Genomic DNA, 14,255 nt, shown 5'->3' with positions numbered 1-14,255 from the left:
CTCCAGTGTTCTTGCCTTGAGAATCCCAGGGATGGGGTCGCACAGAGTCGGACACGACTGAAGCGACTTAGCAGCAGCAGCAGCAAGATGCCTATATTCCCTTTCTCCTTTCCCTATTAAGATGGTATGTACGTGAATTGTAAGCCACTTTGGGGAGCCATTTATCCCTTGAGTATCTTTCATGTATATATGAGGTATGCATGTTAATAAATGTGTCTGTTTTTCTTTCATTAATCTGTTATATTACAGAGGTCTCAGAAGAATGGAGGGAGAATTTTTTTTCTTATATACATTGGGCTCAAGAAAGAACACTGGCACAATCACAAAGTGACTCCCAAAGCTTCTTCCTCAAGGTGGTATACATCACTTCTGTTATCACTTCATTGATCAAAGCACATCCTATGGCCACTCTTGAGGTCAACAGGGTGGGGAGATATAATCTTCCCACAAGGAGAGGTGTCTCAAGTCACATAATCAAAGCTGGTGCAATGAGGCAGGCAAGTGTTACCCTCCTCCAGAGTGGGGAAGCTGATATTTTGAACAATAATACAAGCTACTATAATGGGGAATAAAATTTTTAAAAATTCTTACAATTTACTTTTTTCCCCCTGTTATACATGAGGTCAGTGTGTCTTAACTTACAGACGTGATCGTTCCTGGGTATTGGAATTAGGGTGATTTTTAATTTTCTCCTTTGAAAACTTCTATAGTGAATATATGTTTCCTTTGAGATTAAAATTTCAATTTAAAAGTTTTTATTAAAAATTACTTTCGAATGTAAACAAAAAAAGAAAAACTTAAGATAAAAATTTCTTTCATAACCAGATTAAAATTTATAAATTTTATTTGAACAAAAGCAGTTATCCACATAACTAATGTTATTTTTAATATAGGAAGGGTGATAGGTCCAAAATTTTTAATATCTCACAACATAGAAGGAAAAAATAAGTTGTATAGCTTGTGTTTTAGGTATCTCTCTATCCAACCTGTCAGCTTAGAGTGTGGTTATGAAATGGAATGTGTTTGTTAAACAAATACCTCAATACATGATGAATGTTGGTTAGTTGGCTGGGGAAAGCATAGTCTCATGATGACTTAGAGGCATTTTGTATTACAAGATACATTCTTTTGTGGTTATCTGGCTGATGTCATGAAATTCTGACTTTTGCCACCAGGGAAGATGATATTTCTCCTTGGCAGGAAACTTAAATACTTAGTACAGTTTGGATCTCATTGCATGTTATCACAGTGAAACTTTCGTGCTTAATTGGCTCTCCTTTGCATCTGATTTTACAGTCAGTACTGGTCTTACTGATGAACTAGCTTTTTGTAATCCAAGTTGGATTTCTGCCTAATTGGTTGTTTCTGTCCCAATTCTACATGGTGGTTGATACAAAATCAGATTTTCAGTTCTCCCCCCTACCCCACCACTTTGGTTTTTCAGTATATTTGAATGAATTTTCAGAATGATAATCCTAAAATGTTCTTCTCTTCTTCTTTGTCTCTCGAGACAAGAAAGCTCACAAGATCACATTGATAGGTGACTGACTAATAAGCTCCTCCTTGCTCAGGTATAATCTCTGAACTGAGCAAGCTTTAGATGAGGCTTGCAAGAAGGCTCATGATTCAGTCTGTGATCCTGCCAATAAATGGTGATAGAATCAATCTCTTTCAGTCTTTCTTCCATTATTTCAAGTAATAACTTTGTATCTATATATCTTCCTCCCACCACTCCCCCCACGGGCATGACCTTTGTTTTGATCCATGTGATAACATCTCTTGAATCAATTTGCTCTTCTCTATCTCCAGGTCTTTTTAGTTCACCTTAGAACCCCAAGATGAGTAAAAAGAACTTGCCCAACTGGCTCTCTTGATTTTCAATTATGCCCAATTCTTTACTAGCGTCAGTGACCTTTCAAGAATGTAAATCTAGTAATCTGGATCACTCCTGTGTAAGGAGTCCTAGCCTTCATCATATATTTATGGCTTTCAAGTCCCAGAGACCTGGCCTCTGCCCCCTCTCTAGTCTACCTCCCAGTGCTCTCACCCTAACACTTCTTGTGTCAACTTTACAATACTATTCAATCCTTTGGTATCCCTAAATGTCCTTTCTGGATCATGAATTTGATTCTGCCTGGAGCATTCCTCTGTCCTTCATTTCTACCAACCTCCCTAAATTTCAAGCTTCCTTTCAGATACCTGTTCTTTAAGGACACACTTCTTAAAACAGCTCCTCCTCAGCCCCACCCCTGATCAGATTTGGGTTATAGAATGAGCATAATACTTTTCACGGTATTGTAATTTTCCAGTTTTGTGGTGGCATCATCTTCTCCATGAGGGCAGAGATGATGGGTTTTTTCACCACAGTATACCTAGCACCGAGGATAATGCTAGGATGTGCAATTGCTGTTTGTTAAATGGATGGATGGATGGATGGATGTCTTCCCAAGGAAAATCAGTAACTAGACCATGTTGGTTAGTGATACTGGGAGGCACAGAATCTAGCATCACACAACTACCATCTCCGTGTGCCATCAGGAATGGAGGGAACCCCATCAGGTTGTCTGCCTCTGTCCACTTCTTTTGCAAACTGCCCCAGCCCTCCCTCCCCCACAAAGGGTTACAGGGAGGGACTCCTGGTTGCTGTGGTCATAACCAAGGCTGCCCACAGCCGTCACCAACTGGGTTCGGGGTTGGGGACTATTCTAGGATGAATTATTTTGTCCTAGAATATAGGATTGTAATAGTTGGTGAATTATTTTAAGATAGACCCTGTGTCCCTTCCCCTGGAGACTAGACAGAGATCAAGAGAAGAAAAAAGAAGGAGAAAGGGGAATTATCTCTGAAAATAACTCCCCCTTGTCTAGACAAGCACCATTTGACATAGGCCCTGTTCATGGTCGTATTTTCTGCCCTGTGGACCAGAAAACTAGACATTTCTGTTGGGAACAAGATAAGGTAGAGAAAACTCTCTGAGATAAGAGGTAAGATTGTGAGAGAGCTCTGGTAAGTGTTCCAGACTCTGGTTTTAGGAACTTCATGTGGCCCAGATGCTGTCTTGACTCCGAGTTTCCATGAAGCACTCCTGTAGCCTAATAAGAAATTTTTCTTTTATTATTGTAATTAGTGTGGATAACTTAACATTACTAAAAACAGGATGTCACTTTATGTCTTAGAGCCCCAAATCTGCTTGAAAAATAAGTACAGAAATGAAGACCAGCTAAAGGAGAGCAAGCAAAAGCTCTCCAGATCTTGCAGGGGCGTCAGCCACCGTCACAGGTGCTTGGCAGACTCAAAGGCAGGCAAAGGAGTAGAAGAGCTTGATAGTGGGGGCTTATGTTCTGATTGGAAGCTGCTGCCATGAAGAAACCCATTTGCAGGCTAACAGGCTAGCTAGATGCAGGCATCCCTTGTGGTTGGTATAGGTAGAGATTTAGCTTTCTCTGCTTAGTCCTAAATTGGAAGTGGGGGCAAAAATTAGGGAAGTTATCAGCTATTAATCAAATTCTGGCCATTTTGAGTCAATCACTACAAAGGTTGTTGTTTGGATTCCTGGGCTGGTTGCTTCATGTTGTGGGTCAGAGTTCTTCTATTTTGTGTGTTTCTGGTTGGTGGTTTGTTTTTTTTTAAAACTGTACTGCGCGGCTTGTAGGATTTTAGTTGCCTGACCCTGGAGGGATTGAATTCAGGACCCCGACAGTGAGAGTGCCAAGTCCTAACTGGACTGCCAGGAAATTCCCCAGCATTCTCTTTTCATATATATAATCTGGCCACTGTCCATTTATTTCAGTATCTCATGATGATACTTGTATGTATCTACCTCCTTTACTTTAAAAAAAATAGAAACTTCTTGAATTCATCTTAGTTAAGGGCATAATGTGCGCAGAAACATGTTCTGCTTTTGGAAGGTGTTTTAGCATAAGAGACACAGAAATAAGTATATGCGTCAGGCTGGGGGTTCCAGGAGATGTGATCAGAAGAAACCATCTTCCTGGAGAAATAGTGGGAAATGCCAGATCCTCCACGTTCATCAGGCTTGGAAATCTGCTGGGAGATTAAAGTCAGCACAGCGTCTTTGGAATCACTTTGCCAAACGTTGTTTTCTTTGACAGCAGGGCCACTTCTAAGGCTTGGATTTGAGGGCTGGTGAAACGGGAAGTGGGTCGTCTGCTCATATAGCTGCAACTAATACCCAGACTGTTCCATGTTCCCATCAGATTCAAGTGCCACAGGGCTCGCTAATATACAGTGGAGACACAGAACGGATATCTCCACTAAAAGAATGCTTGGGTATCACCTAACCTGCTTTCTACCACCTCCTCGTAGAATTCTTTAAAAAAAAAAGAAAAAAAAAAAAAGGTTTAGAAAATGTATTGGTTTTCTGTGGCAGCTGTAACAAATTATCACAAACTTAGTGGTTTAAGCAACACAATTGAATTTGTTCACAGCTCTGGAAGTCAGAAGTCTGGGTGGGCTTGGTGAGGTTTTTTTCTCAGGGTATCACAGGGCCAGAAAGCAAGCATTGGCTAGCTGGAGCTCGTCTCTGCAACCTCGGGAAGAATCTGCTTCCAAAGTCTTTCAAGTTATTGGCAGAATTCAGTTCTTCGCAGCTGTAGGTCTGAGGTTCCGTTTTCCTTCCTGGCTGCTAGCCAGGGGCCACCCTGGGTTCCTTCTCAAATGGCCCTCTATCTCCAGCGCAGCAAGAGCATGTGGAGCCTTCTCACACTCCAGTCTCTTCGACTTCCCCTTCTGAGCTCTAAAGGACCCATGTGACTGGATCAGGTCCACCCAGATAATCTCCTTATGTTAAGGCCAATTGGCTTGGAGCTTTAGTTATATTTGAAGAATTCCTTCACAGAAATCTGAAATTAGTGTTTAATTGAATGAATAACCAGGGGACAGGAATCTCGAAGAGGCCATTTAAGATTTGCTTACATGTTTTATATTACAAAGAAATTCTGAGCAGAGATAGACTCTTAAACCAGGTCTAGGTAATGTGTAATTATTATGTGAAGGTGGAGAAAAAAGATGAACATTTTTCTGACCATCTATATATTCATTGTTTTAAAAAAAAAATTCGTGAAGGTATAGGGACTTTGTTCTCATTTGCAAAAAAAAAAAAAAAAAAAAACCAAGGCAGATATTCTGATTGGTGGGTGGCCTTCCTCTCCCCAGTGATTCAGAGACCCCCAGGTTGCATCCGTGTTGTAGCTCCCCACTTCCCTAGGGCCATTGCCTGCATCCAATTGGTGCAAAATGAAAGAACAGGAAGGACATGCATCTCCTCTTCAAGCCTCTGTCTAGCGGAATCACACATTACTTACAATCATTCGCTTGGTGTCAACTAGTCACATGACTGTGCCAAACTGTCAGGATGCTTGAAATATAGTCTAGCTGTGTATTAATGAAGAAGAAGAAATGGATTGGTGAATAGTAGTACTCTCTGCTTCAACCTACTGTGTGCTGGCGCCTTACATAATTCTCATTTAATTAACACCACAGCTCTGAGAGGTATATTGGTCTGCTCAACAGAACTGGTAACTGAGAGCCAGAAATAGAATTGCCCCACAGTTCCACAGCTGTTGTGTGAAGGACCTAAGCTAGGATCTGTATCCTCTTTGACTCCCAAGCTCTGTTTCCAGTTGACATATTCGTTCTTCTATAGAGTGTTTGGAGATTAAGCTCTTGTTTAGGGATGGGTTGGTTGAATTATAATTTGATTATCATGACTGGTTTTCTCCAAGTGAATCAGAGTTACCTAAGTGGGTTGTTTGAAATCATTAGTTTCTAATCCCACCCACTAAAGTTTCATTCAGCCAGTCTGGGAGTGGGAGGGGAAGCACGAATCTGCATAAAGTGAGCTTCTTGGGTTATTCAGATGTGTTGAAATGTTTGTAATATGCCAGTGCAGCCAGCCCTTCTGGGATAGGGAACATGAGGAGGTGAATTCCCTCTTGTGGTCTGGTAAAGTGCCCCTTGCTGGGGTTTGGGGTTCTGATCTGTTTATGAAATTCTGGGGCTTCTCCAGAGTAGCTTTCCCTGCCCCACTCCAAAGAATGAGGTCACTGGGAGGGATTTTTTTTTTTTTAATGGTAACAACATGACAGTGAGGCCAATTGCATGCCTGTCTAATTATCCTATTCTCTGCCCAAAGCCCACCCATCTGAGCCCTGCAATGCTCAAGTTAGGGTCACTGTTGGATTCCTCTAACAGCCTCTTTCAGATGTGTAGAACTTGAACCCAACTTCCTATCATCTGTGAAATCTCGTGTCATTGGTGGTGTTTCTTGCCTGCGTAGCTTGTTGAGCTGATTTCTCACCCTGTCTTCGCTGAGGATGAAATGCTTGTAGGCTTGTGTTAGAAGGACCTGAGAAGGAAGAAAAGCAAGATGCTGCCTACTGTTGGGAGCTTGCAGCCTAGTAATGGTAGGGTAAACCTACCATTAATGAGAGGAGTACTATTTACAGAAGGAGTTTACATATTAGCTTATTTACTTCTCACAAACAACCCTGAGGAACGGGCAAAAACCGAGGCTCAAAGATGTTAAGTAAATTAGTGAAGATGACTCAATTAACTAGTGGTGGTGAAGCTGGTATTTGAATCCAGGTCAGTTTGATTCTACAGCTCATGTTCTTAGTTACTTTGAGCAGTAGATTGAAGGAATAGGTCCATACCCTAATCCCCCAGAACCCGTGAATGTGACCTCTGAAGTAATGAAGGTACAGATCTTGAGATGACGAGATCATCCTGGACCATCCAGATGGGTAACACGTCTCCTTATGAGGGATACACAGAGGAGAAGCACATACAGAAGAGATGTGACAACTAGGCAGAGATCGGAGGGTGATACAGCTATAAGCAAAGGAATGCTGATAGTCACCAGAAGCTGGAAGATGTAAGGAATGTTTTGTCCCCTAGAGTGTGGAGGGCCCTACAACACCTTGATTTCAGGTTTCTGTACTCCAAAACTGCCAGAAAACAAATTTCTGTGTTCTAAGCCACTGGTTTGTGGCTGGCTTTTGTTTCTAACAGCAGTCACAGGAAACTAATACACTCTATTTAATTTCATCAAAATCCTCAGGGAACATATAATTCAAGGATGAATTATGTTGTGTGCCGGAGGATTAAAAAATGTTTGAAAATCAGAGCAAGAGATCCCTGAAATTGGGGGTCAGTTGGCCCTATGTAATTATCTGTTAGTACCTCTCTCTGTGTCAGGCTTCCATCATCATCGCCTTCATCATTTCTGTACTGCTGACTGCCTAATATGTGCTGGGCACCAGACTAAGTAATTTTCCCGCATCACCTCCATTAAAACGCCTGTCAGTTCTATGAGGTAGGTACTAGTGTTAGCCTGTTTTTCAGATGAGAAGCCTGAGGCTCGGAAAGGTAATTTCCCACCTGTGGTTGTACACGGAATAAGTGCCCGTGGGAGGCGGGAACTCAGGTCTGTCTTGCTCCTGAGTCTTGGCTTAAGCAGTTTCCTGCACCATCTTCCCTTTTAGTAAATTCTTAAACGTGCTTAGTCATTGTGATTACGGGCTCCATCATTTTGGGAGGCCGGGGCCAGAAGGGTGGGCTGACCGTGGTCTCTGTGAGCCCGAGTCCTCTAGGCTATGGCGTGCCTCTCCAGGCCACGGCAGGCGTGACTCCGCAGATGTTTGTTAATGATGGGAGAGGATGACAGCTGAGCTCGGGCTGCATCACAGCTGCTGGAGAAGCATATGACATCCTCTCGGAGGTAAGTCACTGGTTTCTGCATTGTGATATTGGGCTGCTACTCAGGGTGTGAGAGAAAGCAGGTGAGCACTGCCTCTCACCCTTGCCTCACCCCCAGGGCATGGAGGTATGGCATGTAGATCCCCGTGAAGGGAATGGGGAATCTGGACTGAAGTTCCCTCTGGGTTGGTGATGATCTGGACTGACTGACCCTGTCCCACTCTCTGTTCAGCTAGAGGAAGGGGACACCAGTCTAGATTTTCATTTCTGTTCCTTTTTTAGAAGCTGTCAATGTTATGGATTAAGACCCAGGTAAACTATCCACAGTGCAAGAGAGAATGGAAAATCCTTGGCCCTGATTCTGACAGAAAGCCTGGTTTTAGAATTTGAGAAGGTGATTGGATCTCGTTTGCTTTTCTCCAAGTAGGGGAGAGACAAGACAGAGTGCCAAGCTGAGGGGCTAAAGGTAAGACAGCTGGTTTTGCATTTTGTTGCAGCCAAGAGGTGTGGTTTTCACTCTGCCCCCACTCCCCATCTCCTTCGGCAGGATGGGCTTCCATGAGGCTGGCCTGTTGATTTCTTTTACATGTGTATGGCATTGACATCTTCTATCCCTTCCAGTACCTCAGATATACAGATGACACCACCCTTATGGCAGAAGGTGAAGAAGCACTAAAAACCCTCTTGATGAAAGTAAAAGAGGAGAGTGAAAAAGTTGACTTAAAGCTCAACATTCAGAAAACTAAGATCATGGCATCTGGTCCCATCACTTCATGGCAAATAGATAGGAAAACAGTGGAAGCAGTGTCAGACTTTATTTTTTTGGGCTCCAAAATCACTGCAGATGGTGATTGCAGCCATGAAATTAAAAGACGCTTACTCCTTGGAAGGAAAGTTATGACCAACCTAGACAGCACATTAAAAAGCAGAGACATTACTTTGCCAACAAAGGTCCGCCTGGTCAAGGCTATGGTTCTTCCAGTGGTCATGTATGGATGTGAGAGTTGGACTGTGAAGATAGCTGAGCGCCAAAAAATTGATGCTTTTGAACTGTGGTGTTGGAGAAGACTCTTGAGAGTCCCTTGGACTGCAAGGAGATCCAACCAGTCCATCCTAAAGGAGATAAGTCCTGGGTGTTCATTGGAAGGACTGATGCTGAAGCTGAAACTCCAGTACTTTGGCCACCTCATGCGAAGAGTTGACATCACTGGAAAAGACCCTGATGCTGGGAGGGATTGGGGGCAGGAGGAGAAGGGGACGACAGAGGATGAGATAGCTGGATGGCATCACCAACTTGATGGACATGAGTTTGAGTAAACTCTGGGAGTTGGTGATGGACAGGGAGGCCTGGGGTGCTGTGGTTCATGGGGTTGCAAAGAGTCGGACGTGACTGAGCGACTGAACTGAACTGAACTGATCCCTTCCAGTGTGGAATTAACTTTGTGAATAATCTGTGAAGCAGCCCAATCAAAAAGATTTCCTTCATTTATAGGGTTTTCTTTATTTGTCAGCAGAGGTAGGAACCCCACTGAAGGTTTGTTAAAGAGCCATAGACGAGTTCTAGATGGCCCTACTTGCAGAGGCTAAGTGCACTTGACTTCTATATTTTTTTTTGTAATACTCTTTCCTAGTCTTCAGAGATTCAAGTGGGATTGAAATTATATTTACCAAGTTTAAGCATACTGATACCTTGAAAGAAGTAAATGTAAGACAACAAAAATATATAGACTTTTATACAGTAAACTTAGACTCAGGAAAGTTGCATTTATTCAACAAAATTTTTTTTCCAACAAAATTTTGTCACACCCCTACTGTTTATCAAATTCTAGGAATATGGAAAAGAATGAGTTTGACTTCAACTTGCTCCATCTGTTTGGGGAAACCATTGTGCAGCTGTTGAAAATCATACTTTCTGGTGAGATTTCTTAATGGTTTCTCCAAAGTGGAGAAAAGTTAATAAAAGAATGACAGTAATAAAAGTGAGGAAGCTAGAAAGTAGCTGCATTTACTACATGATATGCTATAGCCAATATTATTTTGAACTAAATTCCAAGAGAACAGTGCAATAACAAAAGTGATACGAAATGTCTATGAAACTACTGTGGAATAAGCCCAGGAAGGATGGACAGTGTTCCAGGGGGTCCTTCTCTAAGTAAAAACAGAGCACAAACATAAAATTGTCAAAGTGGGATGGGCAGCCTTCATCAAGTCATAGTCAATAGAAAGTTAAAAATCAGTCTTAGTGATTTATTCAGTGCCACCTCTTGCCATCTTTTGGCTGCTTGGAGTTTATTGTCCACTTGGTACACGGCACAGGGTTATGGGGTGTGAAGAAGGCTTTCAATACAGCTTGGATATTAAAGAGTGGAATTCTCTCAACTTCCTTACTGGTGTTCGGCTATTGTGATGTGTTAGTTGACTCCGTTGTGTTCAGCTCTTTGTGACCCCATGGCTTGTAGCATGCCAAGCTCCTCTGTCTATGGGGATGCTCCAGGCAAGAATACTGGAGTGGGTTGCCACACCCTTCTCCAGGAAATCTTCCCAACCCAGGAATTGAACCTGAGTCTAGAATGGCAAGCGGGTTCTTCACCCCTAGAGTCACCTGGGAAGCTGTTTCGATATTAAAAACCAAACTGTTTCTGTTGGCAGCAGCCTGCTTAGCCTTGTGGTGGGGAGGGGGGCTCTGATGAGCCCTTGGAAGGCACCTTGGAAGGAAGCCTAGCCGCTGGTGGTAGGCACTCAGGATGGGGGCCTGCCGTTGGTTTTCCAGGCTGGCCACCGGGCTGCACTTTCCCACAGCTCCCGAGCCAGGTCACAGGTGATCATGTCAGTTGGGGCCTGGGAAATCTCCGAGTGCTCAGGCGACTCCAACACTGTGGTCGTGAGTAGGAGAGCAGCCTTTTAGGAAAAGAAGCTAGTTCACCTGTGTTCTAGGTCTGCTGTGGCGAGACCTGGGTCTTGGGAGGTGGTTTCCCCAGGTTGCTCTGTACTTCCGCAGGAGCTGTTAGGGAAGTGGAGCCCAGGAAGCGCTGCTAGGAGTCATAAGTGGCAAGCAAGCTGCTGGAGGGGATGGTTGGCATGCTCTTGCCTGCGGATTGGTGGAAACATCAGCCGCAACACTTCGCTGGCCTTGGGGTGTGATCGTGGATGGCAGCGGAGATGGGTGTGGGTGGGGTAGAGGGGGAGTAAGCCATGGAGCCCATCTGGCTAGGAGAAAGCAGGCGCTGCTCCATGAACCAGATGCTTGGGGGTTGCCATCATTTTGAAATTGATAAATTGGGCATCAGTTCAGTCACTCAGTCATGTCCAACTCTTTGCAACCTAATGGACTGCAGCAGGCCAGGCTTCCCTGTCCAACACCAACTCCTGGAGCTTGCTCAGACTCATGTCCATCGAGTCGGGGATGCCTCCAACCATCTCATCCTCTGTCGTCCCCTTCTACTCTTGCCTTCAATCTTTCCCAGCATCAGGATCTTTTCAAATGAGTCAGTTCTTCGCATCAGGTGGCCAAAAGATTGGAGTTTCGGCTTCAGCATCAGTCCTTCCAAAGACTATTCAGGACTGATTTCCTTTAGGATGGACTGGTTCAATCTCCTTGCTGTCCTAGGGACTCTCAAGAGTCTTCTCCAACACCACAGTTCAAAAGCATCAATTCTTCAGCGCTCAGCTTTCTTTATGGTCCAACTCTCACATCCATACATGACAACTGGAAAACCACAGCTTTGATTAGATGGACCTTTGTTGACAAACTAATGTCCCTGCTTTTTAATATGCTGTCTAGATTGGTCATAACATTTCTTCCAAGGAGTAAGTGCCTTTTAATTTCATGGCTGCAGTCACCATCTGCGGTGATTTTGGAGCCCAAGAAAATAAAGCCTATCACTGTTTCCACTGTTTCCCCATCTATTTGCCCTGAAGTGATGGGACCAGATGCCATGATCTTAGTTCAGAAAATAAACCTGATGCTTTTATGGGAGATGGGGCCACTTTCGTGCTCTGGATAGGATCACCTCTGCGGGAGAATGTTACATTTTTTTCTTAAAGGCAAAATGTTTGTAGGTTTTACCTCTTAACTTTGTATTTACTTTTAAAGTTGCACTTGTTCACCTATCAGTATTATGAAATCAGATATTTGGGATACTTTTTCTATAATAAAACGTTCTCTTTTGAAAAAAGAATCATACTTTCAAAGAATTTGGGGAGCCTAATCTGTAACTCTATACTGATGACACTTAAGCACATAAAAAATTGGAAGGACATTTTTCAAAATGTTAAAATGGGTTGTTTTTGAATTATGGAATTGCAGGATTAGTCCGCCTTTTTTCCAACGTTTTTTAGATTTTCTAAAGCAAGTTGCATGATTTTGATAATTAGAGAGAAATGTCATTAAAAAAATGATTGCAGCTGATTAGCTGCAGCCCATGCTCTCTGTTGCCAGCTGATCCTCTGCCTTTGGCAAGAGATGAATTTCACAGGCCTGCAAGCCCTGCCAGAAAAAGTGCAATTACCCAGAACAAAGCCACCCTGGGGCCTGGCCAGCACCCGCTGGAGGGAGGGATGATGCAGAGAAGCCCATCTGGAGAGGGGCTGCATTTTATCTCAAGGACACCCCAAAACTGAGCTGTGCCCACCTATAGATTCCTAGATGGCATCCTAACTTAAAGATGAATTGCTGGCGCTGGACTGCCAGTCGGTTGAACGCTGCCTTGACTGGGGGGCCTGTGTGCCCGCCTTGAAATGCAAGGAAACGTGGCTGGGCGGAAGCTCAGCTGGGTCTGCACCTGCCCCAGGGCTGCCAGAGAGCCTCACGCTTCCCTCCTAACAAGGATCAAGCTGCCTGATTGGAAGTTCAGGCTTCCGACAGAACATGTTGGAGACTAGGATTCCCTCCTGCTGTGTAGCCCAGTGCTGTTCCACTCCGACCTGTGACATCTGCAAGACCAAGGGGAAAGGCAGGAGCTCGGGGTCTTGAGCGGATTTGTTAAATCAGACTCCGCGTTCTAAGAAGTCCCCAGGTGCCTACCGAACACAGCTGCCTTTGCATAGCTCTGCCAGAGTTACCTCTCAGGTGGGTAAGCCTCAGCTGGCCTGCAGGGCGAGGGGATCGGGGCAGGAAGAGGATGTCCTGAGGGTCCTGAGGAGCCCATGGGAAGCCTCGCCTTCCATCAGGTGGGCTGAAAGCAGAAGCAGCTTTGGAGGCCAGGCCCGGACTACTGGAGAGATCCCTGATAAGTGTCTGCTTCTGTGATTTAGGGCAAAGGAGGCCGGGCAAGAGCCCGTTCCAGGGCAACCTTCTCTAGGAATGTGCGGGGCTTACTGGATAATCTCTCCCTGTCTCTCGTGGGGTCTCTGGAGCCTGGTAGGAAGCAGAGGCATTATCTTCATTTTCCAGATGGTTTTGGGGGGATGGGGAGGAGGCAAGCTGGGATGCTGCCAGCTACTGAGAAAGCTAGAGCTCTTGGCGTAAAGGGGCCAGTTGGCTCTTGGGCCAGATAGGAAGGCTGTGTCCAGACACACCATCCTTCCAGATCTCCAGACACTTGCCACTGGGCTGCTAGAATCTCTCAGGGGCTGCTGAGAGTTACAGACTCCTGGGCCACTTTCATTTTTTTAAGGGGTGGTGGTGGTAGTTTCCAATACTTTAAAAGTACTGGGGAAAAAAGCTTAAATACTATAGTATTTTAAGAAGTATTTACATTTTAAAACTTAATATTTAAAAACACAGACAATGTGAATATGGATTTAACACTGTATTAGTTTGCAAGCGCTGCCATAGCAAAGTACTACAAAGTTGGTGGCTTAAACAGCAGAAATTGTCTCACCGTTTGGAAGCGGGAAGTTTAGGATCAAGGTGTCTAAAGGGCTGCCTTCTTTGAGGCCTCTCTGTTCGGTTTGTAGATGGCCATCTGCTCCCTGTGTTATTGTCACATGATCCTCTGTGTTTGTGTCCATTTGTTCTTTTCTTTTTAAACCATTTCTTTACCTGAATGCACCAGGTCTTAGTTGCGGCACAGGGATCTTTGATCTTGGTTGTGTGCAGGATCTTTAGTTCAGCATGTGAACTCTTAGTTGCAGCATGCGGGATCTAGTTCCCTGGCCAGGGTTTGAATGCAGGCCCCCTGCAGTAAGAATGCCTAGTCTTGGCCACTGGACCACCAAGGAAGTCCCCAGCTGTTCTTTTCTTATAAGGACACCCGTCATATTGGATTAGGGCCCACCCTAGTGGCCTCATTTTAACTTTACTTCTTTAAAAACTCTTTCAAAATACTTTATATCCCAAAGCCCTGGGGGTTCGGAATTTTTGGAGAATACAAGTCAGCTTGTAACAAACGTTTGGAAATAACATCAAAAGGCTAAAATAAAGGCCTTTCGTGAATGTAAGACCCAGGCCCCATGGCCCTCCTTCCCCCACCCTGTCTTGTACTCTACCCATAAGCCAACCAAGTAGGCAGCCTAAGGTATCTGATATTTCCTGTGTGTGTTGTATGTGGGGGTGGAAACGGAGAAAAGTTCCCTCCCCTACTCTGCGCCCCCCT

The 14,255-nt window shown here is 44.2% G+C and overlaps 1 long non-coding RNA gene across 2 annotated transcripts; it reads left to right on the top strand.

The window, feature by feature from the left end:
• The first annotated feature begins 92 nt into the window (after positions 1–92).
• Positions 93–8,386, top strand: LOC122443022. 2 transcript variants are annotated; one of them, XR_006269875.1, is made up of 4 exons: positions 93–7,741; positions 8,002–8,031; positions 8,147–8,185; positions 8,341–8,355. It is a non-coding gene; the product is annotated as an uncharacterized LOC122443022 (long non-coding RNA). The 2 variants fall into 2 exon arrangements; XR_006269874.1 differs by having other exon boundaries at positions 8,002–8,185; positions 8,341–8,386.
• The last annotated feature ends 5,869 nt before the right edge of the window (positions 8,387–14,255 follow it).

This window comes from Cervus canadensis, chromosome 6, assembly GCF_019320065.1.
Source record: "Cervus canadensis isolate Bull #8, Minnesota chromosome 6, ASM1932006v1, whole genome shotgun sequence".
Taxonomy (NCBI): Eukaryota; Metazoa; Chordata; class Mammalia; order Artiodactyla; family Cervidae; genus Cervus; species Cervus canadensis.
The sequence above is the reverse complement of the archived record's forward strand: the minus strand, read 5'-3'. Positions and strand labels throughout refer to the sequence as shown.